This window comes from Oncorhynchus mykiss, chromosome 23 (assembly GCF_057628025.1).
Source record: "Oncorhynchus mykiss isolate SJ-2025 chromosome 23, ASM5762802v1, whole genome shotgun sequence".
In the NCBI taxonomy this organism is placed as follows: Eukaryota; Metazoa; Chordata; class Actinopteri; order Salmoniformes; family Salmonidae; genus Oncorhynchus; species Oncorhynchus mykiss.
In genome coordinates, this window is record NC_143044.1 from 54,805,004 (window position 1) to 54,825,335 (window position 20,332).

The window sequence follows — 20,332 nt, forward strand, 5'->3', positions numbered from 1 at the left end:
TGTAGAGACAGAAGGATAATAATATACTGTAGAGAGAGACAGAAGGATAATAATATACTGTAGAGAGAGAAGGATTATAATATACTGTAGAGACAGAAGGATAATAATATACTGTAGAGAGAGACAGAAGGATAATAATATACTGTAGAGACAGAAGGATAATAATATACTGTAGAGACAGAAGGATAATAATATACTGTAGAGAGAGAAGGATAATGATATACTGTAGAGAGAGAGAGAAGGATGATAATATACTGTAGAGAGAGACAGAAGGATAATAATATACTGTAGAGACAGAAGGATAATAATATACTGTAGAGACAGAAGGATAATAATATACTGTAGAGACAGAAGGATAATAATATACTGTAGAGAGAGAAGGATAATGATATACTGTAGAGAGAGAGAGAAGGATGATAATATACTGTAGAGAGAGACAGAAGGATAATAATATACTGTAGAGACAGAAGGATAATAATATACTGTAGAGACAGAAGGATAATAATATACTGTAGAGACAGAAGGATAATAATATACTGTAGAGAGACAGAAGGATAATAATATACTGTAGAGAGAGACAGAAGGATTATAATATACTGTAGAGACAGAAGGATAATAATATACTGTAGAGAGAGACAGAAGGATTATAATATACTGTAGAGACAGAAGGATAATAATATACTGTAGAGAGAGACAGAAGGATAATAATATACTGTAGAGACAGAAGGATAATAATATACTGTAGAGACAGAAGGATAATAATATACTGTAGAGACAGAAGGATAATAATATACTGTAGAGAGACAGAAGGATAATAATATACTGTAGAGAGAGACAGAAGGATTATAATATACTGTAGAGACAGAAGGATAATAATATACTGTAGAGAGACAGAAGGATAATAATATACTGTAGAGAGAGACAGAAGGATTATAATATACTGTAGAGACAGAAGGATAATAATATACTGTAGAGAGAGACAGAAGGATAATAATATACTGTAGAGAGAGACAGAAGGATAATAATATACTGTAGAGACAGAAGGATAATAATATACTGTAGAGAGAGACAGAAGGATTATAATATACTGTAGAGAGAGACAGAAGGATAATAATATACTGTAGAGACAGAAGGATAATAATATACTGTAGAGAGAGACAGAAGGATTATAATATACTGTAGAGAGAGACAGAAGGATAATAATATACTGTAGAGACAGAAGGATAATAATATACTGTAGAGACAGAAGGATAATAATATACTGTAGAGACAGAAGGATAATAATATACTGTAGAGAGAGACAGAAGGATAATAATATACTGTAGAGAGAGAAGGATAATAATATACTGTAGAGAGAGACAGAAGGATTATAATATACTGTAGAGACAGAAGGATAATAATATACTGTAGAGAGACAGAAGGATAATAATATACTGTAGAGAGAGACAGAAGGATTATAATATACTGTAGAGACAGAAGGATAATAATATACTGTAGAGAGAGACAGAAGGATAATAATATACTGTAGAGAGAGACAGAAGGATAATAATATACTGTAGAGAGAGACAGAAGGATAATAATATACTGTAGAGACAGAAGGATAATAATATACTGTAGAGACAGAAGGATAATAATATACTGTAGAGAGAGACAGAAGGATTATAATATACTGTAGAGACAGAAGGATAATAATATACTGTAGAGACAGAAGGATAATAATATACTGTAGAGAGAGAAGGATAATAATATACTGTAGAGACAGAAGGATAATAATATACTGTAGAGAGAGACAGAAGGATAATAATATACTGTAGAGACAGAAGGATAATAATATACTGTAGAGAGAGACAGAAGGATAATAATATACTGTAGAGACAGACAGAAGGATAATAATATACTGTAGAGAGAGACAGAAGGATAATAATATACTGTAGAGACAGAAGGATAATAATATACTGTAGAGACAGAAGGATAATAATATACTGTAGAGAGAGACAGAAGGATTATAATATACTGTAGAGAGAGACAGAAGGATAATAATATACTGTAGAGACAGAAGGATAATAATATACTGTAGAGACAGAAGGATAATAATATACTGTAGAGAGAGACAGAAGGATTATAATATACTGTAGAGACAGAAGGATAATAATATACTGTAGAGAGAGACAGAAGGATAATAATATACTGTAGAGAGAGACAGAAGGATTATAATATACTGTAGAGACAGAAGGATAATAATATACTGTAGAGAGAGACAGAAGGATTATAATATACTGTAGAGACAGAAGGATAATAATATACTGTAGAGACAGAAGGATAATAATATACTGTAGAGAGAGACAGAAGGATTATAATATACTGTAGAGACAGAAGGATAATAATATACTGTAGAGAGACAGAAGGATAATAATATACTGTAGAGACAGAAGGATAATAATATACTGTAGAGAGAGACAGAAGGATTATAATATACTGTAGAGACAGAAGGATTATAATATACTGTAGAGACAGAAGGATAATAATATACTGTAGAGACAGAAGGATAATAATATACTGTAGAGAGAGACAGAAGGATTATAATATACTGTAGAGACAGAAGGATTATAATATACTGTAGAGACAGAAGGATAATAATATACTGTAGAGAGAGACAGAAGGATAATAATATACTGTAGAGAGAGACAGAAGGATAATAATATACTGTAGAGAGAGAAGGATAATAATATACTGTAGAGCGAGACAGAAGGATTATAATATACTGTAGAGACAGAAGGATAATAATATACTGTAGAGAGAGACAGAAGGATTATAATATACTGTAGAGACAGAAGGATAATAATATACTGTAGAGACAGACAGAAGGATAATAATATACTGTAGAGAGAGACAGAAGGATAATAATATACTGTAGAGAGAGACAGAAGGATAATAATATACTGTAGAGAGAGACAGAAGGATAATAATATACTGTAGAGAGAGACAGAAGGATAATAATATACTGTAGAGAGAGACAGAAGGATAATAATATACTGTAGAGAGAGACAGAAGGATAATAATATACTGTAGAGAGAGACAGAAGGATAATAATATACTGTAGAGAGAGACAGAAGGATAATAATATACTGTAGAGACAGAAGGATAATAATATACTGTAGAGAGAGACAGAAGGATAATAATATACTGTAGAGAGAGACAGAAGGATAATAATATACTGTAGAGACAGAAGGATAATAATATACTGTAGAGAGAGACAGAAGGATAATAATATACTGTAGAGAGAGACAGAAGGATTATAATATACTGTAGAGAGAGACAGAAGGATAATAATATACTGTAGAGAGAGAGAGAAGGATAATAATATACTGTAGAGACAGAAGGATAATAATATACTGTAGAGACAGAAGGATAATAATATACTGTAGAGACAGAATGATAATAATATACTGTAGAGAGAGACAGAAGGATTATAATATACTGTAGAGAGAGACAGAAGGATTATAATATACTGTAGAGAGAGACAGAAGGATAATAATATACTGTAGAGAGAGAAGGATAATAATATACTGTAGAGACAGAAGGATAATAATATACTGTAGAGAGAGAAGGATAATAATATACTGTAGAGAGAGAAGGATAATAATATACTGTAGAGAGAGACAGAAGGATAATAATATACTGTAGAGACAGAAGGATAATAATATACTGTAGAGACAGAAGGATAATAATATACTGTAGAGACAGAAGGATAATAATATACTGTAGAGACAGAAGGATAATAATATACTGTAGAGACAGAAGGATAATAATATACTGTAGAGACAGAAGGATTATAATATACTGTAGAGAGAGACAGAAGGATAATAATATACTGTAGAGAGAGACAGAAGGATAATAATATACTGTAGAGACAGAAGGATAATAATATACTGTAGAGAGAGACAGAAGGATAATAATATACTGTAGAGAGAGACAGAAGGATAATAATATACTGTAGAGAGAGACAGAAGGATAATAATATACTGTAGAGACAGAAGGATAATAATATACTGTAGAGACAGAAGGATAATAATATACTGTAGAGAGAGACAGAAGGATTATAATATACTGTAGAGAGAGACAGAAGGATAATAATATACTGTAGAGAGAGAAGGATAATAATATACTGTAGAGAGAGACAGAAGGATAATAATATACTGTAGAGACAGAAGGATAATAATATACTGTAGAGACAGAAGGATAATAATATACTGTAGAGAGAGACAGAAGGATAATAATATACTGTAGAGACAGAAGGATTATAATATACTGTAGAGACAGAAGGATAATAATATACTGTAGAGAGAGACAGAAGGATTATAATATACTGTAGAGACAGAAGGATAATAATATACTGTAGAGAGAGACAGAAGGATAATAATATACTGTAGAGAGAGACAGAAGGATTATAATATACTGTAGAGACAGAAGGATAATAATATACTGTAGAGAGAGACAGAAGGATAATAATATACTGTAGAGACAGAAGGATAATAATATACTGTAGAGAGAGACAGAAGGATAATAATATACTGTAGAGAGAGACAGAAGGATTATAATATACTGTAGAGACAGAAGGATAATAATATACTGTAGAGAGAGACAGAAGGATAATAATATACTGTAGAGAGAGACAGAAGGATTATAATATACTGTAGAGACAGAAGGATAATAATATACTGTAGAGAGAGACAGAAGGATAATAATATACTGTAGAGACAGAAGGATAATAATATACTGTAGAGAGAGACAGAAGGATTATAATATACTGTAGAGACAGAAGGATAATAATATACTGTAGAGAGAGACAGAAGGATAATAATATACTGTAGAGAGAGACAGAAGGATAATAATATACTGTAGAGAGAGACAGAAGGATAATAATATACTGTAGAGAGAGACAGAAGGATAATAATATACTGTAGAGAGAGAGAGGTATAATAAAATACTGTATTTTTACAGTGAAAGACAGTGTGTGTGGATCGCTATCTTTCTCTTTCTGTCAGTGTGTGTGTGTGTGTGTGTGCACGTGGCATTCATTCACTCTAAAAACATCAACATCACCACTCCATGTCCCCGCAGACTGCCGTTTAACACTCCACGGTAATCATGGGAATTTTCTCCCCTTCCCTAGCGGGGTACTCTCCCCTCCACTCCTCTCTCCTCCGTGCTGGGGCCTACCAGATCCCTGCATGCTGGGGCCTAAAATCCCCTGCGCGGTGGGGCCCTCAGAATCCAATAGAAGTGCTTTTATCCCCTGAAGATACAGTACAAATCATCATTGGTTTTATCTCAGCTGGGGTTGTCACTTTTGTCAATGAGCTTAGTCCTTCTCACCGCTGTCTGTCAGGGCCCTGTGTTCTCACACGCACACAAACACACAGCAACGCACACACGCCTGCACGGTCCCGTCCGACACCCCTTCTCTCATCTCTTCTCCTCTCTTCTCCTCTCTTTTCCTCCTCTATCCCCTCTCTCCTCCCATCTCCACCAGGCCCGACACCCCTCCTCTCTTCTCTCTTCTCCTCCTCTCTCCTCCCATCTCCACCAGGACCGACACCCCTCCTCTCTTCTCTCTTCTCCTCCTCTCTCCTCCCATCTCCACCAGGACCGACACCCCTCCACTCTTCTCCTCTCTTCTCCTCCTCTCTCCTCCCATCTCCACCAGGACCGACACCCCTCCTCTCTTCTCCTCCTCTCTCCTCCCATCTCCACCAGGACCGACACCCCTCCACTCTTCTCCTCTCTTCTCCTCCTCTCTCCTCCCATCTCCACCAGGACCGACACCCCTCCTTTCTTCTCCTCCTCTCTCCTCCCATTCCACCAGGACCGACACCCCTCCTCTCCTCTCTTCTCCTACTCTTTCCTCCCATCTCCACCAGGACTGACACACCTCCTCTCTTCTCCTCCATCCTCTCTCTCCTCCCATCTCCACCAGGACCGACACCCCTCCTCTCTTCTCCTCTCTTCTCCTGTTGGAGTCTAGCTCCTTTCCCTCTCCTGTCTTTGTTCTCTAGGGGTGAGGAAGGAGGGATTAAGGAGGGAGGGAAGTATTAGGGAAGGACACTGGTTTTGTTCCAAGTCTCCCTCCGCTCTTCCGCACTTGTCTTTGGGCCAGGTCGACATACTGAGAGGAGGAACGTGTGTGTTTGTGTATGTGTGCCATTCGTGAGGTCTTTTAGGATGGAATGTGTCAAATCTTCTGCCATCAGTATGCAAGTTGGTGTTTGCTTATGTTTGTGTGTGTGTGTGTGTGTGTGTGTGTGTGTGTGTGTGTGTGTGTGTGTATGTGGGGGGTGGCTTCGGCCAAGTCAGGGGAGGAAGGAAGAAGCATCAACTACTGTGCAAGGCCCCCTCTAAATACATCTCTGGAGAATAGATGCTTTGGTTCATAAAAGTTGCTCTATTAGGTAGGGGGTGTGTGTGCTAGTTAAATTGAATTCGTATAATTATGGGATTTGGGCTTTATGTTTTTCTTTCTCTCTTACCTCATATTGTACTCTGCACTACGACTCCTTAAGGACCCATTCATGTATTCCAAGTACCAGTGCTTTCCTCCTTCAATAAAGAGAACCCTTCTCTCTCTACATAAAAACCCCTTACATTTTGATAGCTCCTCTCCTCTCCTCTCCTCTCCTCTCCTCTCCTCTCCTCTCCTCTCCTCTCCTCTCCTCTCCTCTCCTCTCCTCTCCTCTCCTCTCCTCTCCTCTCCTCTCCTCTCCTCTCTACCATTCAGAGCAGGATAGCCCCTCTCCTCTCCTCTCCTCTCCTCTCCTCTCCTCTCCTCTCCTCTCCTCTCCTCTCCTCTCCAACATTCAGAGCAGGATAGCTCCTCTCCTCTCCTCTCCTCTCCTCTCCTCCTCTCCTCTCCTCTCCTCTCCTCTCCTCTCCTCTCCTCTCCTCTCCTCTCCTCTCCTCTCCTCTCCTCTCCTCTCCTCTCCTCTCCTCTCCTCTCCATTCAGAACAGGTAAAGAGCTGTAGGTCTAAAATATTAAAGAGCCAGTCGGTAAAACCTTCCTGACAAATTAAAAAGTAATTAATGTTTCTACCTTTAATGCACAGACCTGGCTGTCTGGGAGTCCGCAGCTTGACTCTGCCCTGGGCCTCTCTCTCTCCCCCTCTATCTCTGTCTCTTAATGCTCAGTCTGGGTCCCTATCTACATACATACCTGGTAAGTGGTGTTTGTATCCACCAGCCCATATTAAAGTGTGACTGTGACTACCCAAGGAGCCACCAGCCCATATTAAAGTGTGACTGTGACTTCCCAAGGAGCCACCAGCCCATATTAAAGTGTGACTGTGACTACCCAAGGAGCCACCAGCCCATATTGAAGTGTGACTGTGACTACCCAAGGAGCCACCAGCCCATATTGAAGTGTGACTGTGACTACCCAAGGAGCCACCAGCCCATATTAAAGTGTGACTTCCCAAGGAGCCACCAGCCCATATTAAAGTGTGACTGACTACCCAAGGAGCCACCAGCCCATATTAAAGTGTGACTGACTACCCAAGGAGCCACCAGCCAATATTAAAGTGTGACTGACTACCCAAGGAGCCACCAGCCCATATTAAAGTGTGACTGTGACTACCCAAGGAGCCACCAGCCCATATTAAAGTGTGACTGTGACTACCCAAGGAGCCACCAGCCCATATTAAAGTGTGACTGTGACTACCCAAGGAGCCACCAGCCCATATTAAAGTGTGGCTGTGACTACCCAAGGAGCCACCAGCCCATATTAAAGTGTGACTGTGACTACCCAAGGAGCCACCAGCCCATATTAAAGTGTGACTGTGACTACCCAAGGAGCCACCAGCCCATATTAAAGTGTGACTGTGACTACCCAAGGAGCCACCTGCCCCGCTCCTCCATACAGCCTAAAACTCTAGATCAACTCTCCACATTGGCTTTACCTTTTTTAGTAATTAGAGCACCTTGGCTTAAATAATAAACTAAGAACATTCCACCTCACCCCAACTTCCTAATAGACCTGGGTTCAAATAGCATTTGAAATAATGTCAAGTTCTATTAGCTGTGCTTGATTGATCTTGCCTGTTGCGATGGAACCAATAGAAACACTTTAAAAAAGTCTTAACCCCACCCATCTGGGCACTTCAGGCAGGCTCAAGCAAAACACTGAAAGTATTTGAAAGATTTCAAACAGTATTTGAACCCGGGTCTTCCACCTACCTCGCTCAATACAGCATCTTTTATTTAGGCGCTGTGAGTGCTGCTATAGCGACTCCACCACTCTGGGCCTCTCTCTGTAGCTCTGTTAATGCAGGTATTTTCTCGCGCAGCCTTTTAGAAGGTCATTAAGTACCTACAGTAAGTACGGGATCTAGCCATATTACCCATATACCCCGGCGTCCAGGTCCATTTCTAGGGGAGGCGGGGGGGGGGGTTTAATAATGAATCCTTTACCTGCGTATATACTAATGTTTCCTTAGCATATAAAAAAAGGGACAGATCCTTAAGAGGAGTAGAAATGATCACAGTTTTGGTAATGCATGGATTTGTTTTTAGTTATTATCAGTTAAGAACAAATTCTTATTTTCAATTACGTCCTAGGAACAGTGGGTTAACTGTCTTGTTCAGGGGCAGAACGGGGATTTGATCTAGCAACCTTCCGGTTACTAGTCCAACGCTAGTAGGCTACCTGCCGCCACAAACGGGATGGGTAACATCTCCCACGGTCAGGACAGTATTCAGAGCAGGATATGCAGTAGTAAGCTGAAATAGAATGCCTCTTTAAACTGAATTTAATGACAACAAAGCAATCCTACTGAGCCCTAACTAATCCACCTCTACTTGATGGGAGCTGAAAGACACATTATGGTCTTTCTTAGCAAAATCAATGAATACTTCTACATTGAGAAGAGATGGGAGCGTCCCAAATGAAACCCCATTCCCTATTCCCTACAACGACTGTGGGCCCTGGTCAGAAGTAGTACACTGCAAAAAACATTAGGGTACCATTTGGTATAGTGTCTGTTCAATAGGATGAGGACGGCGCTGATAGTTTCTGTTCGTTAGGATGAGGACGGAGCTGATAGTGTCTGTTCATTAGGATGAGGACGGAGCTGATAGTGTCTGTTAATTAGGATGAGGACGGAGCTGATAGTTTCTGTTAATTAGGATGAGGACGGAGCTGATAGTTTCTCTTCGTTAGGATGAGGACGGAGCTGATAGTTTCTCTTCGTTAGGATGAGGACGGAGCTGATAGTTTCTGTTCGTTAGGATGAGGACGGAGCTGATAGTTTCTGTTCGTTAGGATGAGGACGGAGCTGATAGTTTCTGTTCATTAGGATGAGGACGGAGCTGATAGTTTCTGTTCGTTAGGATGAGGACGGAGCTGATAGTGTCTGTTAATTAGGATGAGGACGGAGCTGATAATTTCTGTTAATTAGGATGAGGACGGAGCTGATAGTTTCTCTTCGTTAGGATGAGGACGGAGCTGATAGTTTCTGTTCGTTAGGATGAGGACGGAGCTGATAGTTTCTGTTCGTTAGGATGAGGACGGAGCTGATCGGTACCCGTCTAGGACATAACTCTATACAACCCTCGGTACCCCAGGACATAACTCTATACAACCCACGGTACCAGTCTAGGACATAACTCTATACAACCCTCGGTACTGGTCCAGAACATAACTCTATACAACCCTCGGTACCTGTCTAGGACATAACTCTATACAACCCTCAGTACTGGTCCAGGACATAACTCTATACAACCCTCGGTACCGGTCCAGGACATAACTCTTGGTAATTAAAGGGAGGTGTAATGATGCAGACCCCAGCCAGCATGATTTCTGTCTGATCGCCACCCTGCTTCATTAAGACCACTCAACCTAACGAGCTGGGGTTATAATTAGGTTCCCCCCCGGTCGAGAGTGACAGGGTGTGTGGAATGTTTGTGTGTGTGTGTGTGAGAGATAGAGAGAGTGTGAGTATGTGTGGGATGTGTGGTGTGAGAGAGAGTGTGTGTGTGTGTGTGTGTGTGTGAGAGATAGAGAGAGTGTGTGTATGTGTGGGATGTGTGGTGTGTGTGTGTGTGTGTGTGGTGTGTGTGTGTGTGTGTGTGTGTGTGTGTGTGTGTGTGTGTGTGTGTGTGTGTGTGTGTGTGTGTGTGTGTGAGAGAGATAGAGAGAGAGAGTGTGTGTTTGTTTGTGTGTGTGTGTGTGTGTGTGTGTGTGTGTGTGTGTGTGAGAGAGAGAGATAGAGAGAGTGTGAGTATGTGTGGGATGTGTGGTGTGTGAGAGAATGTGTGTATGTGTGAGAGAGAGAGAGAGAGAGTGTGTGTATGTGTGGTGTGAGAGAGAGAGAGTGTGTGTGTGAGAGATAGAGAGAGAGTGTGTGTATGTGTGGGATGCGTGGTGTGAGAGAGAGTGTGTGTATGTGTGAGAGATAGAGAGAGAGTGTGTGTATGTGTGAGAGATAGAGAGAGAGTGTGTGTATGTGTGGGATGTGTGGTGTGAGAGAGAATGTGTGTTCATGCCACAGTAATAGACGAGGTCTGTCTAGATGCCCAGACCAAGACAGGAAAGCAGACTGTCTCTAGAAAGCAGACTGATTTGAGAGCTGATGTTTCTCCAGGGTTGGAGGAGAGCTGATGTTTCTCCAGGGTTGGAGGTGATGTTTCTCCAGGGCTGGAGGTGATGTTTCTCCAGGGTTAGAGGAGAGGTGATGTTTCTCCAGGGTTGGAGGAGAGGTGATGTTTCTCCAGGGTTGGAGGAGAGGTGATGTTTCTCCAGGGTTGGAGGAGAGGTGATGTTTCTCCAGGGTTGGAGGAGAGGTGATGTTTCTCCAGGGTTGGAGGAGAGGAGATGTTTCTCCAGGGTTGGAGGAGAGGTGATGTTTCTCCAGGGTTGGAGGGGAGGTGATGTTTCTCCAGGGTTAGAGGGGAGGTGATGTTTCTCCAGGGTAGGAGGTGATGTTTCTCCAGGGCTGGAGGGGAGGTGATGTTTCTCCAGGGTTGGAGGAGAGGTGATGTTTCTCCAGGGTTGGAGGAGAGGTGATGTTTCTCCAGGGTTGGAGGAGAGGTGATGTTTCTCCAGGGTTGGAGGGTAATGGTGTTGGGGATCAAATTGTTTTGTTGTAATGTTGTCGTCTTGAGGGATTTTTTTGGCAACAGGCCAAGTTTGGATGACATTTTGACCTAGAGGGAGACTGCTGGATGGCTGCTCTGGGGTCTTTGAAACCATGGTTCTTTTCTCATGATCAAAAATCACAATTTTTAAATAACTAAATCAATAATCCAGACTTCAATATGTGGTATATTTCCATATTAAATAATAATATGCAGCGGTTGCATGGTAGGATGGTTAAAGCACAGGCTGATTTTCTGTTATTTTCATTTAATACTCCCTCCCTCCCTCCCTCCCTCCCTCCCTCCCTCCCTCCCTCCCTCCCTCCCTCCCTCCCTCCCTCCCTCCCCCTTCTCTCTACCCACTCTTCCTCTCTCTCTCTCCATGTCTCTCCCTCTCTCTTCTCACCAGGGAGCAATCCCATTATGAATTCTTTATATAGCCTTTTCGCTTAATGATCAGTGGGCCGGGTGGAGGGGCCTGCTCCAGCTCTGATTACTATTGGACACTTAGCACTACATAAAGCAGACCATTAATATGGTGTGTGTGTGCCTGTGTGTGTGTGTGAATATGCCCCGCTAGCGTCATTGCTATAGATCCAGTCGTTGGGCTTCCAGTAGATGTTGCTAGAGTTTCAATTGGCCATAAATGTCCGTCTCTCCCTAGTGGGACTTACTTACTCAGCAGACTGGACATGAAGGGATGGTGGTGGGGGAGGAACGCTCTCTCTCTCTCTCTCTCTCTCTCTCTCTGGGAGTTTATCAAAATTGGATTTGTTTTCGAATTCTTTGTGGATCTGTGTAATCTGAGGGAAATATGTCTCTCTGATATGGTCATATATTGGGCAGGAGGTTAGGAAGTGCTGCTCAGTTTCCACCTCATTTTGTGGGCAGTGAGCACATAGCCTGTCTTCTCTTGAGAGCCATGTCTGCCTACGGCGGCCTTTCTCAATAGCAAGGCCATGCTCACTGAGTCTGTACATAGTCAAAGCTTTCCTTAATTTTGGGTCAGTCACAGTGGTCAGGTATTCTGCCGCTGTGTACTCTCTGTGTAGGGCCAAATAGCATTCTAGTTTGCTCAGTTTTTTTTGTAAATTCTTTCCAATGTGTCAAATTATCTTTTTGTTTTCTCATGATTTGGTTGGGTCTATTTGTGCTGCTGTCCTGGGGATCTGTGTGTTGTGTTTGTGAACAGAGCTCCAGGACCAGCTTGCTTAGGGGACTCTTCTCTAGGTTCATCTCTCTGTAGGTGATGGCTTTGTTATGGAAGGTTTGGGAATCCCGTCATTTTAGGTGGTTGTAGAATTTAACGGCTCTTTTCTGGATTTTGATAATTAGTGGGTATCGGCCTAATTCGGCTCTGCATGCATTATTTGGTGTTCTACGTTGTACATGGATAATATTTTTGCAGAATTCTGCATGCAGAGTCTCAATTTGGTGTTTGTCCCATTTTGTGAAGTCTTGGTTGGCGAGCGGACCCCAGAACTCACAACCATAAAGGGCAATGGGCTCTATGACTGATTCAATTATTTTTTGCCAGATCCTAATTGGTATGTTGAAATTTATGTTCCTTTTGATGGCATAGAATTCCCTTCTTGCTTTGTCTCTCAGATCGTTCACAGCTTTGTGGAAGTTAGCTGTGGCACTGATGTTTAGGCCAAGGTATGTATACAGTGCCTTGCGAAAGTATTCGGCCCCCTTGAACTTTGCGACCTTTTGCCACATTTCAGGCTTCAAACATAAAGATATAAAACTGTATTTTTTTGTGAAGAATCAACAACAAGTGGGACACAATCATGAAGTGGAACGACATTTATTGGATATTTCAAACTTTTTTAACAAATCAAAAACTGAAAAATTGGGCGTGCAAAATTATTCAGCCCCCTTAAGTTAATACTTTGTAGCGCCACCTTTTGCTGCGATTACAGCTGTAAGTCGCTTGGGGTATGTCTCTATCAGTTTTTCACATCGAGAAACTGACATTTTTTCCCATTCCTCCTTGCAAAACAGCTTGAGCTCAGTGAGGTTGGATGGAGAGCATTTGTGAACAGCAGTTTTCAGTTCTTTCCACAGATTCTCGATTGGATTCAGGTCTGGACTTTGACTTGGCCATTCTAACACCTGGATATGTTTATTTTTGAACCATTCCATTGTAGATTTTGCTTTATGTTTTGGATCATTGTCTTGTTGGAAGACAAATCTCCGTCCCAGTCTCAGGTCTTTTGCAGACTCCATCAGGTTTTCTTCCAGAATGGTCCTGTATTTGGCTCCATCCATCTTCCCATCAATTTTAACCATCTTCCCTGTCCCTGCTGAAGAAAAGCAGGCCCAAACCATGATTCTGCCACCACCATGTTTGACAGTGGGGATGGTGTGTTCAGGGTGATGAGCTGTGTTGATTTTACGCCAAACATAACGTTTTGCATTGTTGCCAAAAAGTAAAATTTTGGTTTCATCTGACCAGAGCACCTTCTTCCACATGTTTGGTGTGTCTCCCAGGTGGCTTGTGGCAAACTTTAAACAACACTTTTTATGGATATCTTTAAGAAATGGCTTTCTTCTTGCCACTCTTCCATAAAGGCCAGATTTGTGCAATATACGACTGATTGTTGTCCTATGGACAGAGTCTCCCACCTCAGCTGTAGATCTCTGCAGTTCATCCAGAGTGATCATGGGCCTCTTGGCTGCATCTCTGATCAGTCTTCTCCTTGTATGAGCTGAAAGTTTAGAGGGACGGCCAGGTCTTGGTAGATTTGCAGTGGTCTGATACTCCTTCCATTTCAATATTATCGCTTGCACAGTGCTCCTTGGGATGTTTAAAGCTTGGGAAATCTTTTTGTATCCAAATCCGGCTTTAAACTTCTTCACAACAGTATCTCGGACCTGCCTGGTGTGTTCCTTGTTCTTCATGATGCTCTCTGCGCTTTTAACGGACCTCTGAGACTATCACAGTGCAGGTGCATTTATACGGAGACTTGATTACACACAGGTGGATTGTATTTATCATCATTAGTCATTTAGGTCAACATTGGATCATTCAGAGATCCTCACTGAACTTCTGGAGAGAGTTTGCTGCACTGACAGTAAAGGGGCTGAATAATTTTGCACGCCCAATTTTTCAGTTTTTGATTTGTTAAAAAAGTTTGAAATATCAAATAAATGTCGTTCCACTTCATGATTGTGTCCCACTTGTTGTTGATTCTTCACAAAAAAATACAGTTTTATATCTTTATGTTTGAAGCCTGAAATGTGGAAAAGGTCGCAAAGTTCAAGGGGGCCGAATACTTTCGCAAGGCACTGTAGTTTTTTGTGTGCTCTAGGGCAACAGTGTCTAGATGCAATTTGTATTTGTGGTCCTGGCGACTGGACCTTTTTTGGAACACCATTATTTTGGTCTTACTGAGATTTACTGTCAGGGCCCAGGTCTGACAGAATCTGTGCAGAAGATCTAGGTGCTGCTGTAGGCCCTCCTTAGTTGGTGACAGAAGCACCAGATCATCAGCAAACAGTAGACATTTGACTTCAGATTCTAGTAGGGTGAGGCCGGGTGCTGCAGACTTTTCTAGTGCCCGCGCCAATTCGTTGATATATATGTTGAAGAGGGTGGGGCTTAAGCTGCATCCCTGTCTCACCCCACGACCCTGTGGGAAGAAATTTGTGTTTTTTCCCCTAATTTTAACCCCACACTTGTTGTTTGTGTACATGGATTTTATAATGTCGTATGTTATACCCCCAACACCACTTGATCAGTCCTTGGTTCCAAATATTGGGGAAGACGCCAGAGCTAAGGATGATGTTATTAAAGAGTTTTAGTATAGCCAATTGGAATTTGTTGTCTGTATATTTGATCATTTCATTAGGATACCATCAACACCACAGGCCTTTTTGGGTTGGAGGGTTTTTATTTTGTCCTGTAACTCATTCAAGGTAATTGGAGAATACAGTGGGTTCTGGTACTCTTTAATAGTTGATTCTAAGATTTGTATTTGATCATGTATTTTGGATAGATAATTCTTTGTGTTGTTGTTTGTTTAGTGTTTTCCAATTTTCCCAGAAGTGGTTAGAGTCTATGGATTCTTCAATTACATTGAGCTGATTTCTGACATGCTGTTCCTTCTTTTTCCGTAGTGTATTTCTGTATTGTTTTAGAGATTCACCATAGTGAAGGCGTAGACTCAGGTTTTCCGGGTCTGTATGTTTTTGGTTGGACAGGTTTCTCAATTTCTTTCTTAGATTTTTGCATTCTTCATCAAACCATTTGTCATTGTTGTTCATTTTCTTCGGTTTTCTATTTGAGATTTTTAAATTTGATAGGGAAGTTGAGAGGTCAAATATACTGTTTCTACTGCCAAGTTTACACCCTCACTATTGCAGTGGAATGTTTTACCCAGGAAATTGTCTAAAAGGGATTGCATTTGTTGTTGCCTAATTGTTTTTTGATAGGTTTTCAAACTGCATTCCTTCCATCTATAGCATGTCTTAATGTTACTCTCTCTTTCTCTTTCCCTCTCTCTCTCTCCCGCCCCCTCTCCCCCCCCCCCTCTCTCTCTCTCCCTCTCTCTCCCCCACGCCCCCTCTCTCTCTCGCTTTCCCTCTCTCTCTCTCCCCCCCACGCCCCCCTCTCTCTCTTTCCCTCTCTCTCTCTCTCTCTCCCCTGCCCCTTTCTCCCCCCCTCTCTCTCTCTAGTGTAGAGAGAGAGAAAGACATTCTAGTGTAGTACTAGAATGTAGGGGTAAGGGGGGAGAGTGGTAGTGTAGTACTATAATGTAGGGGCGAGGGGGGAGAGTGATAGTGTAGCACTAGAATGTAGGCGCGAGGGGGGAGAGTGATAGTGTAGTACTATAATGTAGGTGGGAGAGTGGTAGTGTAGTACTAGAATGTAGGGAGAGAGTGGTAGTGTAGTACTAGAATGTAGGGGTGAGGGGGAGAGTGGTAGTGTAGTACTATAATTTAAGGAGAGAGTGGTAGTGTAGTACTAGAATGTTGGGGGGAGATTGGTACTGTACTAATATATTATAGGGGGGAGAGTGGTAGTGTAGTACTAGAAATATTGGTAACTGACCTACCCAGTTACTACTAATAGGTAGGTCAGTTACCAGTGGTACTACTGGGTAGGTCAGTTACCAGTGGTACTACTGGGTAGGTCAGTTACCAATGGTACTACTGGGTAGGTCAGTTACCAGTGGTACTACTGACTAGGTCAGTTACCAGTGCTACTAATGGGTAGGTCAGTTACCAGTGGTACTACTGGGTAGGTCAGTTACCAGTGGTACTACTGGGTAGGTCAGTTACCAGTGCTACTAATGGGTAGGTCAGTTACCAGTGGTACTATTGGGTAGGTCAGTTACCAGTGGTACTACAGGGTAGGTCAGTTACCAGTGGTACTACTGGGTAGGTCAGTTACCAGTGGTACTACTGGGTAGGTCAGTTACCAGTGGTACTACTGGGTAGGTCAGTTACCGGTGGTACTAATGGGTAGGTCAGTTACCAGTGGTACTACTGGGTAGTTCAGTTACCAGTGGTACTAGGTCAGTTACATGAGGTACTACTGGGTAGGTCAGTTACCAGTGGTACTACTGGGTAGGTCAGTTACCAGTGGTACTAATGGGTAGGTCAGTTACCAGTGGTACTAATGGGTAGGTCAGTTACTTAAGGTACTACTGGGTAGGTCAGTTACCAGTGGTACTAATGGGTAGGTCAGTTACCAGTGGTACTACTGGGTAGGTCAGTTACCAGTGGTACTACAGGGTAGGTCAGTTACCAGTGGTACTACTGGGTAGGTCAGTTACCAGTGGTACTACTGGGTAGGTCAGTTACCAGTGGTACTACTGGGTAGGTCAGTTACCGGTGGTACTAATGGGTAGCTCAGTTACCAGTGGTACTACTGGGTAGGTCAGTTACCAGTGGTACTAGGTCAGTTACTTGAGGTACTACTGGGTAGGTCAGTTACCAGTGGTACTACTGGGTAGGTCAGTTACCAGTGGTACTAATGGGTAGGTCAGTTACCAGTGGTACTAATGGGTAGGTCAGTTACTTAAGGTACTACTGGGTAGGTCAGTTACCAGTGGTACTAATGGGTAGGTCAGTTACCAGTGGTACTACTGGGTAGGTCAGTTACCAGTGGTACTGCTGGGTAGGTCAGTTACCAGTGGTACTACTGGGTAGGTCAGTTACCAGTGGTACTAATGGGTAGGTCAGTTACCAGTGGTACTACTGGGTAGGTCAGTTACCAGTGGTACTACTGGGTAGGTCAGTTACCAGTGGTACTACTGAGTAGATCAGTTACCAGTGGTACTACTGGGTAGGTCAGTTACCAGTGGTACTAATGGGTAGATCAGTTACCAGTGGTGCTACTGGGTAGGTCAGTAACCAGTGGTACTACTGGGTAGGTCAGTTACCAGTGGTACTGCTGACTAGGTCAGTTACTACCTAGAGTAGATTAGGTTTTGATCACTGGCCAGGAATGGTTACTCCTTCAGATAAACAGCTGTGGGCACATCGTATGGCTGCTCCCCCTCTCCGCCATCCCACATGCCACTAATATGCCACACCCCTTTCCTGTCACATGACTGAACAAAATGACTGACACAGATACTGGGGCGGGAGAACGCTAGGGGGGATATTCCCCAGAACTCTAGGGGGGATATTCCCCAGAACGCTAGGGGGGGATATTCCCCAGAACGCTAGGGGAGATATTCCCCAGAACGCTAGGGGGGGATATTCCCCAGAACGCTTGGGTGAACGGGCTCGTGGTAACGGCTGGAGCAGAATCGGTGGAATGGTAACAAATACGTTATTGAACTCCAATCCATTCGCTCCGTTTCGGTCTTTCTTATGAGCCGCCCTCCTCTCAGCAGCCTCCTGTTGTATTGGCCTACTGCTGAAGGGATTCCAATGAGTTGTATTATATGATGTATTTTGACCAGGCTGTGCTGGCACACGATGGGACTGTCAAAACTCTCCTTTCTAAAACCTAGAAGGGTAACAGGTGAAGTACATCATACATTCACAACATACCGGGCAGATCTATTTATTTTAGGAGATAAAATGATCCACAAATGTTAAATAATTAGATGCCATCAGCTAAAAGAAGGTCATATCCCAGTCCACACCCCTTTCCATCAGTATTTCCTCCCTGGCCCTCTCTTTCTCTCAGCTCCTGCACCCCCCCCCCATCTTATAGTCTCACCCTGTAGTGTGTCTTCCCCCATCCTCCATCCAGCCAGCCTGGGCCAGCTCTCACACCTGGCCTGGACCCTGCCGTGCCTCTCCCCAGCCAGAGCAGCTCACGCCTGGGTACTCTGGACAGGAGCCCAGCCTCTCACATCCATATCCAGGGCCAACAGCTGTACACATGCACGCACACACACACACATAGCATTGACACACGCAGGCTTGCACGCTAGCTAACACACACACACACACACACACACACACACACACACACACACACACACACACACACACACACACACACACACACACACACACACACACACACACACAGAGAGCTGTCTGAGACAGAGCAGACCTGAAGGCTCCGGGGCTTGATGATGATTCATCTTCAATTAATGTTAATACTCCTACTCTCTTTTTTCTCCTTCCCTCCATCCCTCCATCCTTTATTCCCTTAATCCCTTCATTCCTCCATCTCTCCTTCCTTCCATCCCTCCATCCCTTATTCCCTTAATCCCTTCATTCCTCCATCTCTCCTTCCTTCCATCCCTCCATCCCTTATTCCCTAATCCCTTCATTCCTCCATCTCTCCTTCCTTCCATCCCTCCATCCCTTATTCCCTCCATCCCTTCATCCCTTCATCTCACCTTCCCTTCATCCCTCCCTCCTTCCCTCCATCCATTCATCCCTCCATCCCTCCTTCCCTCTATCCCTCTATCCCTCCTTCCCTCCTTCCCTCCATCCCTTCATCCGGCAGGTGTGTCAGCCCTTGTTTCCTCCTGTACTCTAAATATGTGATGGGCAGACTTAAAATGAGAGGGTGGAGGAGAGAGGTGGTAGAGTGTTCTGACAGAGGAGAGAATGTGGCTGCTACCCATGGTACACTGTACCTCTCTCATCGTAACTCCTAGGTGGGAACCTCTCTCTTTTAATTCCCTTCTCCGTCTCTCTCTCTCTCCCTCTCTTCCATCTCCCCTCCCCTCCTCTCCCCTCTCTCTCTCTCTCTCTCTCTCTCTCTCTCTCTCCCTTTCTCTCTTTCTCCCTCTCTCTTCTCTCTCTCTCTCTCTCTCTCTCTGTTTCTCTCCTCTCTCTATCTCCCTCTTCTCCTAACCCCCTCTCCCCCACCTTTCTCTTCTCTCTGATACCTGCCAATGTTTGAGCTTTCGAGCCCCACACCAGTTTCTATGTCCATCCAACTCTAAAGGGACATCATCTCCTCTTGAAAAGAGCACTGTGTTGGACCACAGCAGTGGTAGCTAAGCCCAGTAGCCTGGTTCAGATCCAGAGCCAGGCCTGGGCCCTTGTTCATTAAGCGTCTCAGAGTAGGAGTGCTGATCTAGAACCAGGTCCTCCCTGTCCATATAATCTTATTCACTACAATCTAAAAGGTTAAACTGATTCTAAATCAGCTCTTCGTAACGGTATTTTCAGATGGGTCGGGTTTGAGGACTCTCATGCATCGTAAGTCCAACGTCTAAGATTCGGTGATTAGTAGCCCAGATTGCTTTTCTCTATTTTAAGTCTCTCTCTGTATCTCTCTCTCTCTCTGTCTGTCCATCTGTCCGTCTGTCCGTCTGTCCGTCTGTCTGTCTGTCTGTCTGTCTCTCTCTGTCTCTGTCTGTGTCTCTGTGTCTCTGTCTCTGTCTCTGTCTGTCTCTGTCTCTCTGTCTCTGTCTCTCTGTCTCTGTCTCTCTGTCTCTCTGTCTCTGTCTCTCTGTCTCTCTGTCTCTCTGTCTCTCTGTCTCTCTGTCTCTCTCGCTCTCTCTCTCTGTCTCTCTCTCTCTCTCTCTCTGTCTCTGTCTCTGTCTCTGTGTCTCTGTCTCTGTGTCTCTGTCTCTCGCTCTCTGTCTCTCTCTCTCTCTCTCTCTCTCTCTCTCTCTCTCTCTCTCTCTCTCTCTCTCTCTCTCTCTATTACTCTCCTGTGGATTGCTCTCATTCACATGGATGTTCTGTGAGCTCCAGCCATTGGAGTGCCCATAAAACCCTGTGTCTGTGTCTGTGTGTCTGTCTCTGTCTCTGTCGGTCTCTGTCTGT